We start from the raw sequence: 17,911 nt of genomic DNA on the forward strand, positions 1-17,911 counted from the left end.
TTGCATATTCATACACCTCATCCATGATGCATAAATTCCATTCAAACACAGGATTCTCTCTGGGCAGTGTCAGCTTCTGCCTCTGAATCCTGATGGTGTTGTCCTGGCTGAGCGAGGCAGGATGAAGTTCATTTCTTCTGATAATGGAGCAATAAATTCTCTTTCATTTCTTCTGATAATGGAGCAATAAATTCTCTTTCTCTGAAAGATTCAGGTGTCCTGTGGCTGCTGTCTCACTGCAAGTCCTTTCTTTAAAATTCCAGTATCCCACACAGCATAGTTTCTATTTTAACATTATGTTATAATCTAAAACTATATTTGACACACTACTTAAGAGAATGAATACAGCATAACTTTCTTACATAACACATATAATATTCATTTTAATATTTGCGAAAATCCAATCATAAAATAGGCATTTTTCACATGCTGCAAAAGCACAGCCCCAGAAACCTTTAGTGCTGTCAGTGTTTTCCCTGCAATCAGTAGACATTGCTGCTAATAAGCACAAACTCCCTGGAGTAATGCAGGATTGTGTTTGAATTCTGTCACTCCACTGCCTGCCTGTGTTCAATGAGGTTTATTTGAAGGAATGATGAGTTTTGGAAAGTGAGGTCAGCTGGAACATTGGTGGTGCTCTTCTCCTTGATCTTGCAATGTATCAGTCACTGAGGACAGAAAAATGAAATTATTGTAGTATTAGTGGGTGGTACCATATGGATATTCTTAAATGTAGACTCCTTATTGATGCTTATTTCAAAACAACAGGAAAAAATGGCAATATTTGCTATGAAACTTTTTTAAAATTAGCACAATATCGTTGGAATTTTAATTTTGAATATGCATTTTATTTTAAAAGGTAATTTTTCTCCTCCATAGAAAAAGTTTTTCAGAGTTTTTTTCGACTTTTATGTAAAGTAAACATTTTTCCAATGTTTGGATATCATTAAATTGGGAGTGGATTATCTAATTTTTTATTGATTGCCCTGAATATTATCATTCTCAATTTATATCAGATTCTCTCTATTTTCTGTTGTAATAGTCAGATATTGTAAAATATATTTGTCCTTGCCAAACACCTCGAAAATAGAAACCTACTGTATTTTTGTCCACATTTAACATTCATTAACCCTAACAGTCACTTCCAGCTCTTTTCCTGCTAAGAGAGAGTGAGCATTAAAATGTAATTATTAAATACACTTCTGTGAAAGGTACTCAGGCACCACAAAGGCTAATGACTACATGAAAATAGTAAAGAAAATGCAAGAAAATTTAGAGTGTCAGACTAGAAATGCAAATTATTGTGACACATTTCCTGAAGACAAATCCTTTCCTTGTGGATCTCCTAAAGTACTTGAGTGAGGAATGATCTACTTCTATGGCTCTAATAAAGTAAGTGGAAAACCAGGCTGAAAAATAAAAATACAGCCTGAAAAATACAATACCATGACACCTTAGCATTTACATGGTCCAGGAAAGATATTTCAACTACCCCAAAAATATTGCATTTCTTTAACTCTTTATTTAAGAAAATATGTTAATATGAAAAAGATCTTAGCATAGTTTAAAAGACAGCAATGAAGCATCTGTCAGATCTTCACCTATTGATGTAATATGAACACAAGCAGAGAAATAAATATCTCACAGTGTCCCTGAGCAAAATCATCTGTGACAATTAGCAGGGTGCCATATTTTTAAATTATAGTTGTCCCAGTTAGCTGTTTCAACAACTATGGCACTGAAAAGGACAAGAAGGTTGAAAAGAAACAATTAAAAAAAAAATAGAGAGAGAGAAAAGTTCTGTAAAACCTAAATTGAACTAGTAGGTATTTGTGTAATTTCAAGATAAATTAATTGTATTTTTCTACTTATGTTTTTCCCTTTTCCTTGCACATTAACATCACTCTTTATTAAAAGCTGGACTCGATGATCTTGGAGGTTTTTTCAAACCTTAATGATTCTACAGTGTTGTTATTCTGCCTTTCTCTGCTGTGAAAAGTTAGGGGATTAGTGTTTTAGTTTGGGTGAGGAGTGCATTTCATCTCAAGTCAGCCAGCTTTTATCCACATGATAACCAAAAAGATTTTAGATTCCTTCTCACATTTTCTAAGAACTACCATTTTAGTTACCCTGCCTTCTACATTTTCTAAGAATTACCATTTCAGTCATCCCATCATTACCTTTAGATACCAGACAAAATTATTCCCTTAGAGAAAATTCCATTACCTGGCAGAATTTGAAACAGCAATGTCAGGATGGTGCAGGAGGTTTCTTGGAGCTGGGCTTTAAAGGCTGAGGAAGGAACAAGTAGAAAGAGAGGCAATCTGAAGAATGCTTTAATCTGATTTTCTTCTTTGGAAGAGCCATCCAGTGGATGGAGAAGCACATGGACCTGTGGTGTCTTTGTGGAATAAACAAAGGCCCAGAAACCACCATGAGCCCATGGAAAGCATTTTCTGTCCCTAGCAGATTTTAAATCTTTCCAGAGGAGCCAAGCTGTTGAATTTGTAAGGCAAACAGCAAACAACAAACAAACAAACAAACAATTCACCAACTTGTCTGGATTTTTTTTTTTTTGTTAGTCCTGCATTACATCTGCAAAAAATAAAGTGGAAATCAAGGGTGAAATTTGCACTTATTTTTGCAAATGTCTCCATGGAAAATGCAGAGAGAAAACTGTGTGTTTTTTAATTGAGGAAACACAGTGCTTCTCAACTGACCTTCCAGTTGTTGCAAAAGGAGCAAAGTGTATGTTTGCTTTAAATTTGAAAGTAGTTTTCCATTTACACCCAGCAACAGAAGGCTGGATTTTGTGTATATCTAGTAAACATATCTATGGGGAGGGGAGATGGGGAACTTTGAACTGTGTTTGTCTGAATATGATGGTAATCAGTGGGAAGTGTACATTTAAATTTTTATATTTTAAAAGAGTTTTAAGAGTTAGTTTTTATCAGCTTAACTCTCAGTTACTTTATCAGTTTAACCCCTTTACACGTTTCCACAGGAATTTGGATCTTGAAAAATTTTGATCCAAATGCAGAATGTCGAATGCTTGTTTTTCATAATACAAGTCATACTTAAGTGACAACATCAGTTAAAAAATGCTTTAGATAAGGAATTGTGAGGGGAAAACATTACTTAATTTTGCCCAGTCTTATGTCTGATTGGGAAGGATAAATACTGTAAGCATAAAATATTGCAGCCAATGAGAAATACTACACAGTGCATAGTACATACTACACAGTAAATACTGATTTCAAATCCTATAATTTGAATCCATTAATTCATTCTCTGCTTAACAAATTATTAAATACTGTGGGAAAGACTAAAGACTGCGGCCTGCAAGTTTAAAAAAAAAAAAAAGTAAAATTTAAGAGGGACCTTTGCTTGTTCCACCTGTGAAGGCCTGGACACCTGCAGGGGTCACAGCATCACATTGGCCAAGCAGCTTCTGGGTTGTTTGGATTTCCTAATTTCTGCTCAGGAAACTCAGCTCTGCCAAGGAAAACCCCTGCCTTCCTCTTTGTGTCAGCTCTGACAGTCACTGAGTGTTTTCCTGACCCAAGGGAAGCTTTTCTGCTGGGTGAGCTGAATGGGATGCTCGGGGGAGAGCCAGCACTGGGGGGATTTCACTGCTCAGGAGAATTGTGAGAGGAATTCTGTCCCTCTGCACTGGGGCTGGGCCTTGCTGCTTCTTGCAATTGCACCTTTGTTCTTGGTGTCATTCTGAGCCTTCTGGATGGAATTACAGCCCTGTGGTCTTGCCTTCTCCTGTGATGGCAGAGCCTCGTTCAGGACTCCAAGCTTGGTCAAAAATTAAGAGTCAAGCTGATGCAAGTGACCCATAAGCTGATATGAGCAACTCATCCCGGCTGTAAAAAGTGTTTTGATGATACAGCTTATAGCAGTTTGAGGAGTAAAACAAATTGTTCTAGCCAAAGCATTTTCAGCCTCCATCTACACTTGGGATTTTGGTAACAAAAATAGCACAAAATGTCACTGGGAGGTGTTCTGCCAAAAGCTTCTAGCCTGTGTTTGTCCTCAGATTGTTTCTTTTTGCTGTATAATAGATCACATCTGTTGGAAATATCTTCTTCTTCTAACTTCTGGGTTTTATTTTCCACTCAGAGCACTCACACCTAACTAGTGCTTATCCTCTGCAAGGGCTTGCAGACAAGGAGGAACAGGAGCCCACGGGGGTGTGTGTTTCAGTGCTGAACTCCATAAATGAATCTAAATGACACAGAGCCTCCTTCCACCGAGTTACTTAAGCACTTTGAAACAAAACCCTCCCCTCCAAAAGGTATCAGGAGCCCAGAGCACTCACAGGTGTAACAGGAGTTTCCACATTAACCCCTCTGTTGCCTACCAGCACAAATGGACCTGCCAAGAGAAAATTAGGACAGGGAAGTGTTTGCTGTTTTCCAGGTGACAAAAAAAAGTCATGTGAGAGCTTTTCAGACACGGTCACAGATTTAACCTCTGATAGAAACGGTCATCAGAGTGTTTAAAGCTTGCTGATACATCTAATGTGGTTTTATTGTGCTTTGTGGGCACTTCAAAACTATTTTGTGGCCAAAGCCATCCCTAGGAGTCACAGACAGAGGAGGTTCATCCCTCCAGCTCACACTGGCTCGGGCCAGCCCTCAGCCCCAAGGCTGAGGAAAGCTTCAATTGAAACAGCTGCCTAAGAAGGGAGCTCCTTGAGGGAGCTTGAAAGGAAAAAAGGACGGACAATGGATCTGCAGAGGGGTGCTGCGCTCCACAGAAGCAGCTGAAGGAGTTCCAACGAGATTTGAGAGTTTGATTACAAGCTGGTGATACTCCTGTTGCAAGGTGAGTGGGAGTCTAGCTTGATCTAATTAGCGAAAACTGGAACACGAGGAGAGAACTGACAGCGCTGGGATGTTTCAGGAGGTGCTGTGACAAACGTGACCCACCCAAAACTCCAGCATGATGAGAGAGGTTAATGAGCCCAAAGTCACCCCTTCTTTTCTACATCTAAATTCAAATCTGTTTCTGAAAGTTGGTTAAAATTATGCATTTGTATCCATGGAGCGCTGGATTCATCATTTTGCCTGTTAGTAGAGGGTTGGTAACACTGAAATTAACAACTGTATTTGGATTGTTTTGGTTATCAAATTGTAAGAAGGTGCATGGTGAAACACGAGAAATTTGCTAGAAATAGATGCTAAAATACATGTTGATACTTGTCAGTGGGTCACAATTTGGGGTGATATACACCAATTTAAGTTTGCAGATCAAGTATGGATTGAATCAGCATATATTTAATGTGCTTTTTTTTTTGTTGAGCCATTTTAGAGTGTGTATGGTTAAGTAATCAACAAGAATGTTTATCAACATTTACTGTCTATTTATATGTTAATAAAACGTGTAGAAATAACTCTGTAGGATGTTATTTTTTAGGAGCTTGATTAATATTTCTAAAATTAGTAAGCAATAGATGTTATGAGCAGCTCTTGAGTGCTATAATTTACTGCCATTGACACCCACCTATTTCTTCCCCAGCCCTAAATTATATGGCTCATTACTTACAAGACTGAAAATTGGTGGTGTTGTGGTAGTAAAACCAATGCTAGGTTTTAGCACTTCCGTACAATAAGTCTGGCTTCCCCAATTAATTAATTCAAATTCTGACTTCACATCCTAACAATCTTTATTACAAGGATTGGTCCTAAATAAAGGTTAAAATCAAGCAGACACGTGTTGAAAATATTGGAACAAGTAGTGAGAAAAAATAGCAGAGTACGTGTAGTTGTGCAAGTAAATAAAGAAATTCTTTGTTATTTTTGGCAAGAGGTGGAGAAGCATGTGATGTCCAGTTGGAGCTGTTGCCAAGGATTTATCTTGGGGCTAAATACTTTATAGGCAAACAGTAATTCCTTTTTTGCCCCACATTAGCTGAACACTATTTCGGGTCAAGAATGCTGTTTGCAGAGAAGCTGACCAGTCCTACAAACCACTAATATTTAAGTGATGTATAATATTAGGGACATGTCGTTACTGGGGGTGTATCCTGTTATTTTGTGAAGAGTTGAGCAAGGCAAAATGCCGAACTGTAATGCAGGATGCAAACTGGTCAATACATTTGCTCTGCCCTGCTTGCTCTCAAGCTGGTGGTGTGTCTGATGGGCTCGGGCTAGCGTGGCAAGGACTGCGAGCCAGGGAAGGATGCCAGACCAGATCTGGAAGGTTGGTGCTTCACACTTGTTTCCAGGGCTGGCTGGGGAAGCCTCTTTGTCTTACCACTCATTTAAATGAGTTAGGAGCTGGTAAATTCATTCTCACCTTGTCATCTTCTAAGCTCCAGGTCCTGAGAGCCAGGCCTTTGTCCTGGCACCAGTTTGCTCATCGTTATGCACGTTGAGTGTGTGTGAATGAGTGTTATGGGAGTTGGCAGCTAACTGGGAGCCGGCAGGGAGAGCTCACCGATTCGGGGTGCGGTGATCGGGATGGCCAGCACCGGAGGATTTGGGAGTTTTACAGGTGCCCCTGGCAGAGCCCCCACAAAGCACCAGGTCGCCTTCCTCCAGGTAGTGACAGACCGGGGCGGGCAGGGAGGCGAGTTCGCTGTAGGAGCATCTCAACTTGTCCTCCCAGGACTTCCACGGGGGATCGTCACGGGAGTTCGAGGTAGGAGCATCTCAGCTTGTCCTCCCAGGGGGAGTTCGCTGCAGGAGCATCCCGAGTTGCTCTCCCGGGGTGACTTCCCGGGGGGACCATCAGCTGGCGCTGAGGAGGCTCCGCCGCCGAGCTGCTGCCATGGGCGGTGATGGCCCAGCAGCCTCGGCCGGTCGGTGCGGGAGGGCAGGAGAGGAGCGGCAGCGGGGCCGGGCGGGGCGGGGATGGCGCTCGGGGCGGGCGCGGGGCGGCGGCGGCTGCGTTGCGCGGCGGGGCCGGGCGGGGGCGCTGCCGCCGGGCCGGGCGGAGCGGAGCGGAGCGGGAGCGCCCCGCAGGCTGCGCCCCGCGGGCTGGGCGGGGGCCGGGGCGCGCCGGAGCGGGGCTCGGCCGGCGCCCCCTCCGCAGCGCTCGGCGGGGCCGCGGCCGCCGCTCCGGGGCGATGGGCGGCGGCGGGCGCCGCTAGGCCGCCGCGGGCAGGGCGGAGGCGGGAGGAGGCGGAGGCGGAGGAGGCGGCGGCCGGGGGCGGGTTGGGTCCCTCCCCGGGAAGATGAGGCGGAGGCCCGGTCTGTCGAGCGGGCTGAGCCGGGGCTCTTCCCTCGCAGCCGCCAGGACAAGATGGCAGCGGCCGAGGCGGCGGCGCCAGCAGCAGCGGCGGGGCTGAAGGGCTGAGCCCGGCCGGAGCGGCGCTTCCCGGAGCGCTCCCGGACATGCCCAGGGCGGCGGCGGCAGCTCCAGCGCGGACGCCAGCGCGGCCCGACCCGTGAAGGTGAGCGGCCGGCGGCGAGCGGGGCCGGCCCCGCGGGCGGAGCGCGGCGCTGCCTCTGCCTCCGCCGGCGGCGATCGCGCCCTGCCCGCCGGGGGCTCCGCGGCACACCCGACCCCCCTGCCCGGGGCAGCGCCGCCGGCCTGGCCGAGCGCGGCGGCGGCGAGCGGGCAGCGCCGCTTCCCCTTCCCGCTGCCCTGGCCGGCGCCCGCCCCGCCGCGTCCCCGAAGTTTCCCGTTCCGCGGCGCGGCCCGGCGCCCTCCCGGAGCCGCCCCGGGTGCCGGGCGAGGCCGGCGCCGCCCGGCGGGGGAGGTGTGGCCGCCCCTCGCCCGCTGCCGGCGCTGCCCCGCTCCGCTCCGGGCGCGCCGCCTCCTGCCGTGCCTTGTATGGAGCGCCGGGGCCGGGCGGGCTGCGGGGGGTCCCGGGGCGCGGCCGCGGCTCCTCCCGCCCCGGAGCTGCTCGGCCGCCGGCGCGGCCGCTCCTGGCAGTCCCGGCGGGACGCGAGCCTCGGCCCTGAGCCCCGAGCAGAGAGCCGCGCTGGGGGGAGGCTGGGGCGGCAAATGGTGCCCGGGGCCGGCATCGCTAACAGCAACTGGAAAGGAAGTGGACGCTTTAAAATTTGGTCAGTTCCCAAGAACGGGCTCTGTGAAAGCGGAGGGGTTTGTGTGCCGGAGGCTTTGCCGTAATGGTTGCGGCAGGGATTGTGCGGGGTTTGTTCTGGATTCGTCGTGGTATCAATTGTAAAGCTGGCAGGTGCGTTTGCATGTGTTTAACGCTGTAGGAAATAGTGATGAGTGTGTAAAAATTATTTTTGTTTAGATCGAGCCCTCGATCGTCAATGCTATGTGCTTACACGTATATAATAAAGAGCTTTCTTTTGAGGTTATACTTTTGTTACTAACTGTTGCATCTGACTTAAAATGTCAGAAACTGCGATTGTTTGTTTCTTTGTTAACTTAGTTTTTGGCACTCCGGGGCTTGACTTGCCAGAAATTATGTGGCGCTCTGATGTTTTTGCATCTTCCTGCTTGTGCGTTTCACATCTCCCTACTTGCGTATTGCCTTGTTTATTTCAGTGTTTTGAAATTGTGGGAAAGTATGTTACTATGAGCGACGATTACATTAGTTGAAGCTGTAGTTGTCGATAACAATGCATGTTTCTGTGATTATTCATTTTCTGCCCGGTATTACCTCCCCATGACATCGTTTGCAAAAAGTTTAGGCTCTGATTGATGTCGCACTAAGTAGGAAAGCTGGGATGAACTCTGAGGACTGACATAATAATTCCGTAACAGACTTAATTTGCTAGAGCTTTCTATAAACTAAAGTTTAAAATACACACAGTAGCTGCCTAACAAGCGTGGCAGCCAGCGGAGAGATTAATTAAGCACCTGGAAAATAGGTCAATACTGTATTACGAAGCGGCGTGGCGAGATGGCAAATAAATAGAGCAAAGTGTTAACGCGGGCTTACCGGGGGAAAACCGATCCCGCTGGAGCCGTGGGGCGGCTTTATCTGCGGACCTTTTATGGTAGCACATGCTGGGAGCCCTCGGACTTTTCGCTGCCTCCGCTTCTTCCTGGGGGCTTCTCTGCCAGGGTGTGGCACCGCTCGTGCTTGGAAATTAATTTATTAATTTTTTTTTAATAGATAAATTTGGCCGGGTGTTCCAGTTCCGACTGCGGTGGTGGTGGTGGTGCGTGGCTCTCCGGGCTTGGGGGCGGTGTGGAATTGGATGGGTTCCATGAGCTGGAATAAAGTTTCATTGAAAAATTGCTCGGGAAGCTGCCCCTGCCCTGGGGTCTCTGCGGCGCTTGTGAATTTTTCTTTGTTTCGGTTTTTTTTTTGTGTGTGTGTTTTTGCGTGTTTCCTCCCTCGTCTCTTTCAAACAACTACCTATGGAAACAGGGAAGTGAGACAGGCTCCTGCATAACAAGATAGCAGAGACAAAGACAGGGTGTGGGGAGGGAGGCTGAGCTTGCAACTCATCTTTCAGAACTAACTGATAAAAAACCACCAGAATTTATTTGCGTGCGCTGCTTTTCTCCTCGTGTCCTCCAGTTTGCAGCAGTTGCTTCAAAACAAATCGGTGATTTTTTTTTTTTTTTCCAAAAGCATCTGTGGGGTTGATGGCATCTGTGGAAGGGGATGGGAGGCTGAGCAGCACTTTCAGAGGCAGAGGGTTGGTCAGCTCCTGGGTGGAACAGAATTAACTGTACTGAATTCCTGTGGAAACCCCAGTGCAGAGGTGTAGGAATGTCAGGCTGTGTTTCCCCAAGCTCACGTGTTTAGGTGTGTGTACCCCTCTCTGAAGGCACTGCACACTTCCTGTTTTCAGAGCAGTTTTCTTTTTACCTCTCTATAGGATCTCTTTCTTGTATTTTCCCTTTTGCCAGCGTGCTGATCACGGCAACAAAGGCCCTTTTGACAAAGCGGTGCCTTTTGGAACGGGAATTTTGTGGTTGCTTTTCTTGTGTGTGAGGGGGGAGAAAAGCAGCGTTGGGCACGCTGTCATTTGAGGCTGGACATGTATTTTGGAGGAATGTTAAATACAGGAGGAGAAACTGCTTTTAGTGGAGCTAAATTTCGCTGTTGCAGTGTGGGGTGTCGTGGCACTTACAGAGCAGTTCCTGCACACAGTGCTGTTTTCTGCACAGAACTTTGGGGAGTAAAGCAGAGAACAGAGAGGCCTTCCTATATTTTTTTATTAGATTGGTCTCGGCTTTTCTGAATATATGAAATTATTTCATCTGATCTGATTCATTAGGAGGCAGAAGGCTGATCCTTCTGTGAGAGAGAATGGATTTCTAGTGTTACGCTGCACTAGATATTTACCTGTGGGAAATACTGCTTCTCTATGTCCTTTGAAAGCTGAAAGAAGGGGTAAACACCTTTCTTCTCTATTTTTTTTTTTTTTTTACTGTGTTGTTTTCTGCACAGAACTTTGGGGAGTAAAGCAGAGGACAGAGAGGCCTTCCTATGTTTTATTATTAGATCATCCTCAGCTTTTCTGAATATATAAATGATTTCATCTGATCCGATTCATTAGGAGGCAGAAGGCTGATCCTTCTGTGAGATAGAATGGATTTCTAGTGCACTGATATTTACCTGTAGGAAATACTGCTTCTCTGCATCCTTAGAAAGCTGAAAGAAGGGGTAAACACCTTTCCCCTCTATTTTTTACTGTGCTGTTTTCTGCACAGAACTTTGGGGAGTAAAGCAGAGGACAGAGAGGCCTTCCTATGTTTTATTATTAGATCATCCTCAGCTTTTCTGAATATATGAAATGATTTCTCTGATCTGCAGAGGCATTAGAGCTGAATGGAAGTGCTGTGACTGCCAGAAGTACAAGCTGGGTAGAGCAGGCCTGGTGATCACCTGGTGATCCTTGGCTGAGGGAAGAAAGAATGTGGAAGTGTCACGGTGGTGCCACCAACATTCTTCTGTCACCAGTTGGCTGTTGGGTTTTGTGAAATAGTATCCGCCTTTCAGACTTCAGAAAAGCTTGTTTGTACCATTTTGTGTTTTCCAAGTTCCTAAGTCACGGAAATATTCTCTTTCTTGACATCCCTTCGCTGACAGTCAGAGATGGAGTGGAAAATAATTAATTACTTTTAATGGATCTTAAAAGAAAAGGTGTCCTCTTTCCTTTTAATACCAACTTCTTTTGTAATTTGCAGAATTAGTTGGTATTTACAAGATCTTGGAAAACAATGAATTACTTTTAATAGGTCTTGAAAGAAAATAATGAATTACTTTTAATAGATCTTGAGTACAGGATGGGACTTCAGGTGTCTGAAGCTGTGCTTGAGAACCGTGGCTGGGCTGAGCACAACATCAGACATGGGGAAAGGAGTGAGGATGAGCACTGAGCGTGTTCCAGGCCATGCTGGGAGTGCAGTGCACCTGAAATGACCATGTAACTCCATTTAAAGCAGCCCGAAATAACTGATGCTATGATATGGGTTAGTAATGGGTTACCTTTCCTGACTTCTGCGGGCACTGAGCACCCTCTGTTTAACCTGGAATAACCTATAATGAAGGATAAAGCCTGGAAAATCCTGTTACCTGGTCTTGGCTTCCCCCACCGCCCCTTTAGAGAGTGTTTTAATTTAGAGCCTCTACCTCTTATACAGAATTTTAAAGAAATTACAGCTTTTTCTTCAGTTTGAGTGACAGGTGAGCAGGGGAGCAACATCATGTAACTGTAAAGGTGAATTTTATATTTGATAATGTATTTCCTATAGGTTAGGTTCTTCTCCCCAGTTTTTCAGTTGTTTTATTTCAATATAGTGAATATTGAAAAAGATGACAGGAGTTGGTGTCAGTCATGGTTTTAGATGCAGTTTGGGGATAATATTTGTAAAGCTTTGTAGTATTTTTTTCATTGTATATCACTTTTCCATATAGCATTTTAATACTGCATTTTTGATAGTGGTAACTTTTTCACAATCTCTGGTTTAGCAGTTGGGCTTGGAAAAGGAAGAAGAGCAAAATAACAAGTGTTTTTTGAGCAAGTAGACTCAAGTAGTTTAATTCTGTTTTTTTTCCTTATGTTGAGACTTGGAGTCAGCGTAATTTCAAAATAACTCTGAATATTAATTGTACATATTTATTAATTCCAGCATTATGTAAACTTTTTCTGAAAGCATAACATACAGTACAAAAAGATTAGGAAATTATTCCTTTTGGTAAGTAAGGAATATAATCCTTTTTTCCCCTTTTATCCAGCTCTCATATGCTCTACAGTATTTGGCAATAACAGGAAAATGCAAAGTTCAAGTTCCAAAACAGAGGAATAAAAGAAAATGCAGTCAAACATTCAAAGACAAAATAGACATAAGAAATATTTTCCTATCTTTTAGGATGATCAAAGCTACAGCAACTCCCAATATTAAAAAAGTAATTGGGTTCTTACATCCAGAAAACTCTTTTTGCATGTTAGGAGGGGCACTCCCATCAAAAAAGCTATCTTTAACATCAGTAATCTTAAACCCATGCTTTCCATTCTTGCTGAAATAATGTAACAGCTCTAGAAGACTTTTTAGTGCTTTTTAAAGCGCACTACAGATGAAGTACAAATAACATTTTTAATGTAAAAAGTCAGCTTTTATTTGTGTGATCACTTGCTGGATACATGTGGTCCTGGAAAGCTTCTGGACAGGAAAGCTGAGCTCCTGATACCTGTGCTGAGTCCCATAAACACCCTGAAAAGAGGAGGCTTTGGAGATGCCCATGGCCTGTTGGATTTCATAATCCACTGTTCTGAGTGTGTCTTGTTCTCTCCTGTGCTCTGGAGGCTGCTCTGGGTCACCACACTCCACTGTCCTGCAGCTGCTCTTTGTGTCACCAGGACACCCAACCTCCAAGCAACTCAAATTACTGGGCGAGGCAAGATTGCTATCACCAAGCTTGGCTTGGCTGTTGGCTTGCCTTGGGGCAAGCAGCCGCCAGTGCCTGAGAAAGCAGGTTTTGGGTTGTTTCAGGGGTTTTCTCTAGTTTTACATGGCTCTGAGCTGTGGGATGGAAGTGGATCTCCTCGCCTTGAGATGGCAGGAGAAAGAGCTGGGGCTGCAGTGAGTGGTGCAGCTGTGCTTTGTGTGGGGCTGCAGCCTCCTCATTGCAGAGATGTTTGCTGCTTTTATTAGCGTGGCCAGATCCCTGCAGGCCTGCTCCCTGCCCGCCTGGCTGCCAGCTGACACCTGAACCTCTCCCTGCTCCTGCAGGAATAGGCTGAAACCATCTGGTGCAGGGACCTCTAATGCATGCCCCCATCAAGGGCTGCATGAGGAGGCTCACCTGTCAAGGCAAAAATGCAGAGAGAAAAGGACCTCAACACCAATAATCATTAGGAAGTTATGTAAGGGAGGAAAAGAAGTTTTTCTTACTCCCTTTGGAAGACATGAACAACCACTAATACCAGGTATCCATAAAAAGTGTTCATATACACATTTATTTCTAAAGCTTTATTAATTCACTTTTGCAAAAGTAATTTGCTTTTTTGTGTGTAGATAGAATAAATGGTTCTTCTCTTGTGTTTCCACAGTCTCAACATGTTTACTGTTTTGCTGTTTTGTTTTGGTCCTTTGTCTGCATTAAAAGTTGACATAGCTTTTTTTTTTTTACCAAATTCCACTAGTTTAAGTAAAATATATTAATTTTTCCCCTCTTTCCTATGGCACGCATTTTTTTCTGTGTTGGCACAATTGGTGGACCTTACACAATTTCCTGGAGGATTTGTAGTTGTTTCTTGTAAGATGCCTTTCTGCCTTTTTTGACTGAAGCCGTTGATGTCCATCATTGTTTTATCAACATCTTCCTTCTTGAGTTTTTCTTAGAAACTTTGGTCATCTGCTACTTCTTACCCTTTTCCTTTCAATTCTTCCCTTTTTTTTTCTTTTTAACTGTTGGACTTGGTTGCTTGTCTGCAGTCTGTGTGTTCCAACTGAGAAGTTTTTTCCACAGCTTCTCTTTGAAGATTATTAGGGATTGCATGTGGGTAGAAGAGGTACTCAGATAATCTTTGTTTTTCAGCATTTCAATCTGTTAAGTGTGGGAATTTTGGTGTTTGAGATGTTGTGAAGCCCTTCAGAAGGAACCAGATTCGTTCCTAAGAGGAGAAAGAGGAGACCAAGAACTTTTTTCCCATTCATACCAACTTATTTTGTGATTTGCAGAATTAGTTGGTATTCAGCCTGATAGGAGCGGATTGTTTTTTCATAAAGACTGATTTTAATAACTTTTCTCTATGGCTTCTTCCTTTGCACGTGTCAGCTCTGAGCCCAGCAAGAGGAGGCCATGGTGGGAAGTGTTCCCAAGAAATGCTTTGGGAGCTCTTTGTGACAAATGCTGCTTGAGAGTAGATGTGTTTTTAAACCTCTGTCACAGAGGTGTCTAAACATTCTCCTCAAGGTTAAAACAAGAGTGGCTGTTAAAGGTTTATTTATGCTACAAGTGGAGAGATGATTAAACATGGGAGGGAATACAACAGAGAAAAAAATGTATGCACATTTAGCAGTGTTATGATGTCCCCAGGTAGTGGGTTGTATGCTGCATATAATCTTTCTTTGCCCATGCTTTCTGTGTAGTTAAATCAGGAAGTTTCTTTGCACAGGGGAGAGGGAGACATTTCTTGCCCTTGCATGATAATATGGGTTATTACAGTTATTGATTCATTAGGAGGCAGAAGGCTGATCCTTCTGTGAGAGAGAATGGATTTCTAGTGCACTGATATTTATCTGTAGGAAATACTGCTTCTCTGCATCCTTAGAAAGCTGAAAGAAGGGGTAAACACCTTTCCCCTCTAATTTTTTTTACTGTTCTACAGTAAATGCCATGTCCAATTTATACAGCTGTTTTCTGCAAGCAACCAATGCTATTTTCATGATGGCGTTGCTCACAAGGAAAGAGGAACACCTGTAATATAAAAGCAGAATATTGAAACCACTTCTAAATAACAAATTTCTATTCTGGGAAAAATACTGGGACTTCACAGAGGGTTTTTTTCTGTTTGTGTATGTGTAGAAATACCTTCCTGCTTATTGTGTGTGTGTGTGTTTACCTCAGTCTGTTTATGTTTGAGAGCTGTTACTAGATGTAGCTGGGGCAACTGACCTGAAAACTGAAAAATAATCAAGGCATCTAATCCCACACACTTACCTTGATTGATCTTTTTGTGCTGCAGTTAAGTCAGTTTTAAAACAAATAAAGGCTAATGTTCTTATTTACTCTGACATTTTGGTTGCAGAGGAAGTTGAATGTGCTCTAGGTGTGTTGTCTTCACAACTCAGTAACCACTTGATATTGACATTCTTGTTGGTCTTCTTGGAAGAGGGACTGATTTTTCCATGTATTTGGGCAAAGTTTTAACTCAACTATTGCTTCTACCAGGTGGTTCTCAATGTGTAGGAAAGTTTTATTCACCCCCTTGCTACAGGAGAGCCTGATTTGCAAATTTTTGCATTGCATGTCAGACTCAATGAGCTCGACAGGTTTTTTTGTGTGTGTGCTGCTGCAGACTTAATATGCAGGTCCTGTGGGGAGAACAGGAGTTTTGGGTTGTTGTTGTTGTTTGGGGTGTTTTGTTTGCTTTGGTTTTTGTTGCTTGTTTGTTTTTGTCCAGGTGAAAATCTTTTTTCCCGAGAGGAAGAAAGGTAATTTTGGATGAGTTTCCTCCTCATTGAGTAATTGAGAGGACTTGATGAACTCTATGTAAGTAGAGTTCCTGTGCCTGCAGATAGCACATCTACCTTCTGTGAAGTGGCAGCAAACTTCTAAATGTATATTCTTACAGGAGCTGCTTTTGGTATTGTCTAGAGCTATTTTAAAATTAAATTCCAAAATAAATTGCTAAGATCGGTTGATCCATTTCTAGTTCTAACAAATGGCCAGCATTCTAAAAAATGCAAAATTGAGCAATTGCACAAAAATAAAATGACTGGAAATAAGAAAGGACTAAGAAGGAATTTTTTTTTTTTTTTTTAAAGTACAGTGGCATTTGAACATGTGACATGCCAACATGCAGTTTGGGCTAATCCTCTCTATCAAATTTTATTTCTGCTTTAGGGAAGGTGGCAGTGGAAGAAGTGCCCTGCCTCTCTGCTGGCCTTGGCCCTGCTGCTGCGTTGAAGGGTGGCAGACAGGAATGGTTTGGATGGATCCTCCAGCCCTTCTGCCCTGCAGAAGGTGTGGGCTCTCCTAAGCCCCCACTGCCAGAGACTTTTATTTGAGTGTGCCTGCTGTTTCCAGGTTCAAAAAGAATTAGTCTTGTAAAAAAAGAGATTAGGCTGGTGAAGCCCTGGCTGGTTGAAATGTGCTGTTTATGTTGATGGTGGCACATTCTGATGTGGAGGGCATGTTTCTCCCTGGGGCTGGTGGCCAAGGCTGCACTGCTTGTGCCTGCTTTCCAGCTTGCCCAGGAGAAAAAGAAATGCTTCCAGTACTGGTTCATTTATCTTTTTAGCTGTGATTGCAGTCATATTGGTATCACAAGATTTAGCTTTTGATAGTGGTGGAAAATATGAATAAAGCAATTGTGTTCCTGAGTGCTGCTGCTGGTGCTATGGCAGCATTGAGTCACAGCAGTTCACTCTGATATTTTATGTAAAATATGTTTGTGCTCAGTGGATGGCGTCAGTCCTGTTTCCAAGGATGGAGACAATGCTGCAATTGAGACTGGCTTGTATCACACTTAAACCAACTGGTATTTTCAATTTCTGCTATCAGTGCAACATTGGTGGTGTCTGATTAAAAATACCTCAGCTGTTGCACAGACCTTAATCCGCGCTGTAACATTTTTTTGGGTGGTTAGTAACTAAGTTCTACAAGGGCAGAATTGGATCATTGTATCCTTTGCTTTCCACTAAAACTTGGAGCCAACCTTTGGCCTTTCAGCCTGGACTGAGGTTTCATGTGGGGCAAAGGCTGTGTTGGCTCAGCTGAATGCTCCTGGTGAATGATGGGCCAACTTCCCTGAGCTCTGGAATACATTTTTTAGTCAACAATGGTAATGATTTCTTTTGCAGTTTCATGAAATTGCATCTCTGGTTGCTGCCCCAGAGCTGGGTGTTGGTTTCTTTGGTGAGATATCATCAGCTGCTCGTGCATCTCCTGGTTCTCTGTGGGGCAGTGTGTGTCCAGAATTGCCTCTGTCATTGAGGAAAGCGTTTATAGGGCACAAATTACCTAGAACACCTCAGTGCTTTCTGCTTTGCTCTGCTCTCTCCCTTCTGTGGGTCACAGAGCTGGTTTTGAGGTGGCCAGAGGGTTGGGACTCCCTGGGCTTGTGTTTCTGGACACCTTGCACTCTCTGTGGACATGTTTTCCTTTATAAATTGCATGAAACCTCAATTGCCAGTGCTTTGTTATTAATTGTCCAGCTGGAGTGAGGGAATTCCTCAGGGTGAACAGATCATGGGGTATGAAAGTACTTGCATCAGTACAGCTTGTTCAGCTACCTATCCAAAATAAACAATAACGTAGAGGTGCTGCTACTACTGGTAATGAACTTTCATCTGTGCTGAAAGAGAGGGCAACTATTTCAGCTTTGTACTTGCTGAATAACTTGAGAAGTTGGGTGGCACCTAATATGAAAAGAACAATTGTTTTACCTGGAAAAAATGACAGTTAATATCCCTACAGTGTTTCCAAAGTGATGCATGATGTAAACAAAACATTTCATAAGTGCCACTGCTCCAATTGTGCGTTTGCTGGAAGTTACCGAGTGTTTAGAAAGCCTCCCTCGATGCCCAGCTGCACTGTGAGAAGGATGTGAGAGTTTTGGAGCTGGTTTTTGCCCATGGAGGCCTGAAAGAAGTTGGAAAACAAGTTTTCTTGGGTTACAGTTTAACTCTGTTATTAGGCGGCTGCCTCTGGCTGCTGGGAATTTACTACACCAGGAGCCCAGGGTGATTGCAGTGCTGGGGGCAGGAGCTGTGCATTTCACAGACAAATTAGGAGAGCACTGTGGCAGTTTCTCCTGAGCTCCCCTGCAGTTATTAACCAGTT

The 17,911-nt window shown here is 44.1% G+C and overlaps 1 protein-coding gene across 6 annotated transcripts in view; it reads left to right on the plus strand.

Annotated features, from left to right (window-relative positions):
- Window positions 1-4,442: 4,442 nt before the first annotated feature.
- The window catches only part of HIPK3 (homeodomain interacting protein kinase 3), a 71,869-nt gene continuing 58,400 nt past the window's right edge, over window positions 4,443-17,911 (plus strand). For 3 of the 6 annotated variants that reach the window (XM_064715668.1, XM_064715673.1, XM_064715675.1), the window contains exon 1: window positions 7,144-7,408. The gene's annotated coding sequence lies outside the window, so the exon portion shown is untranslated. Of the gene's footprint in view, window positions 4,837-7,143; window positions 7,409-7,827; window positions 8,028-13,199; window positions 13,329-17,911 lie in introns of those variants that run through there. The other 3 variants (XM_064715671.1, XM_064715670.1, XM_064715672.1) reach the window with 3 other exon arrangements.

The sequence above is a fragment of the Zonotrichia leucophrys genome, chromosome 5, assembly GCF_028769735.1.
Source record: "Zonotrichia leucophrys gambelii isolate GWCS_2022_RI chromosome 5, RI_Zleu_2.0, whole genome shotgun sequence".
NCBI lineage: Eukaryota > Metazoa > Chordata > Aves > Passeriformes > Passerellidae > Zonotrichia > Zonotrichia leucophrys.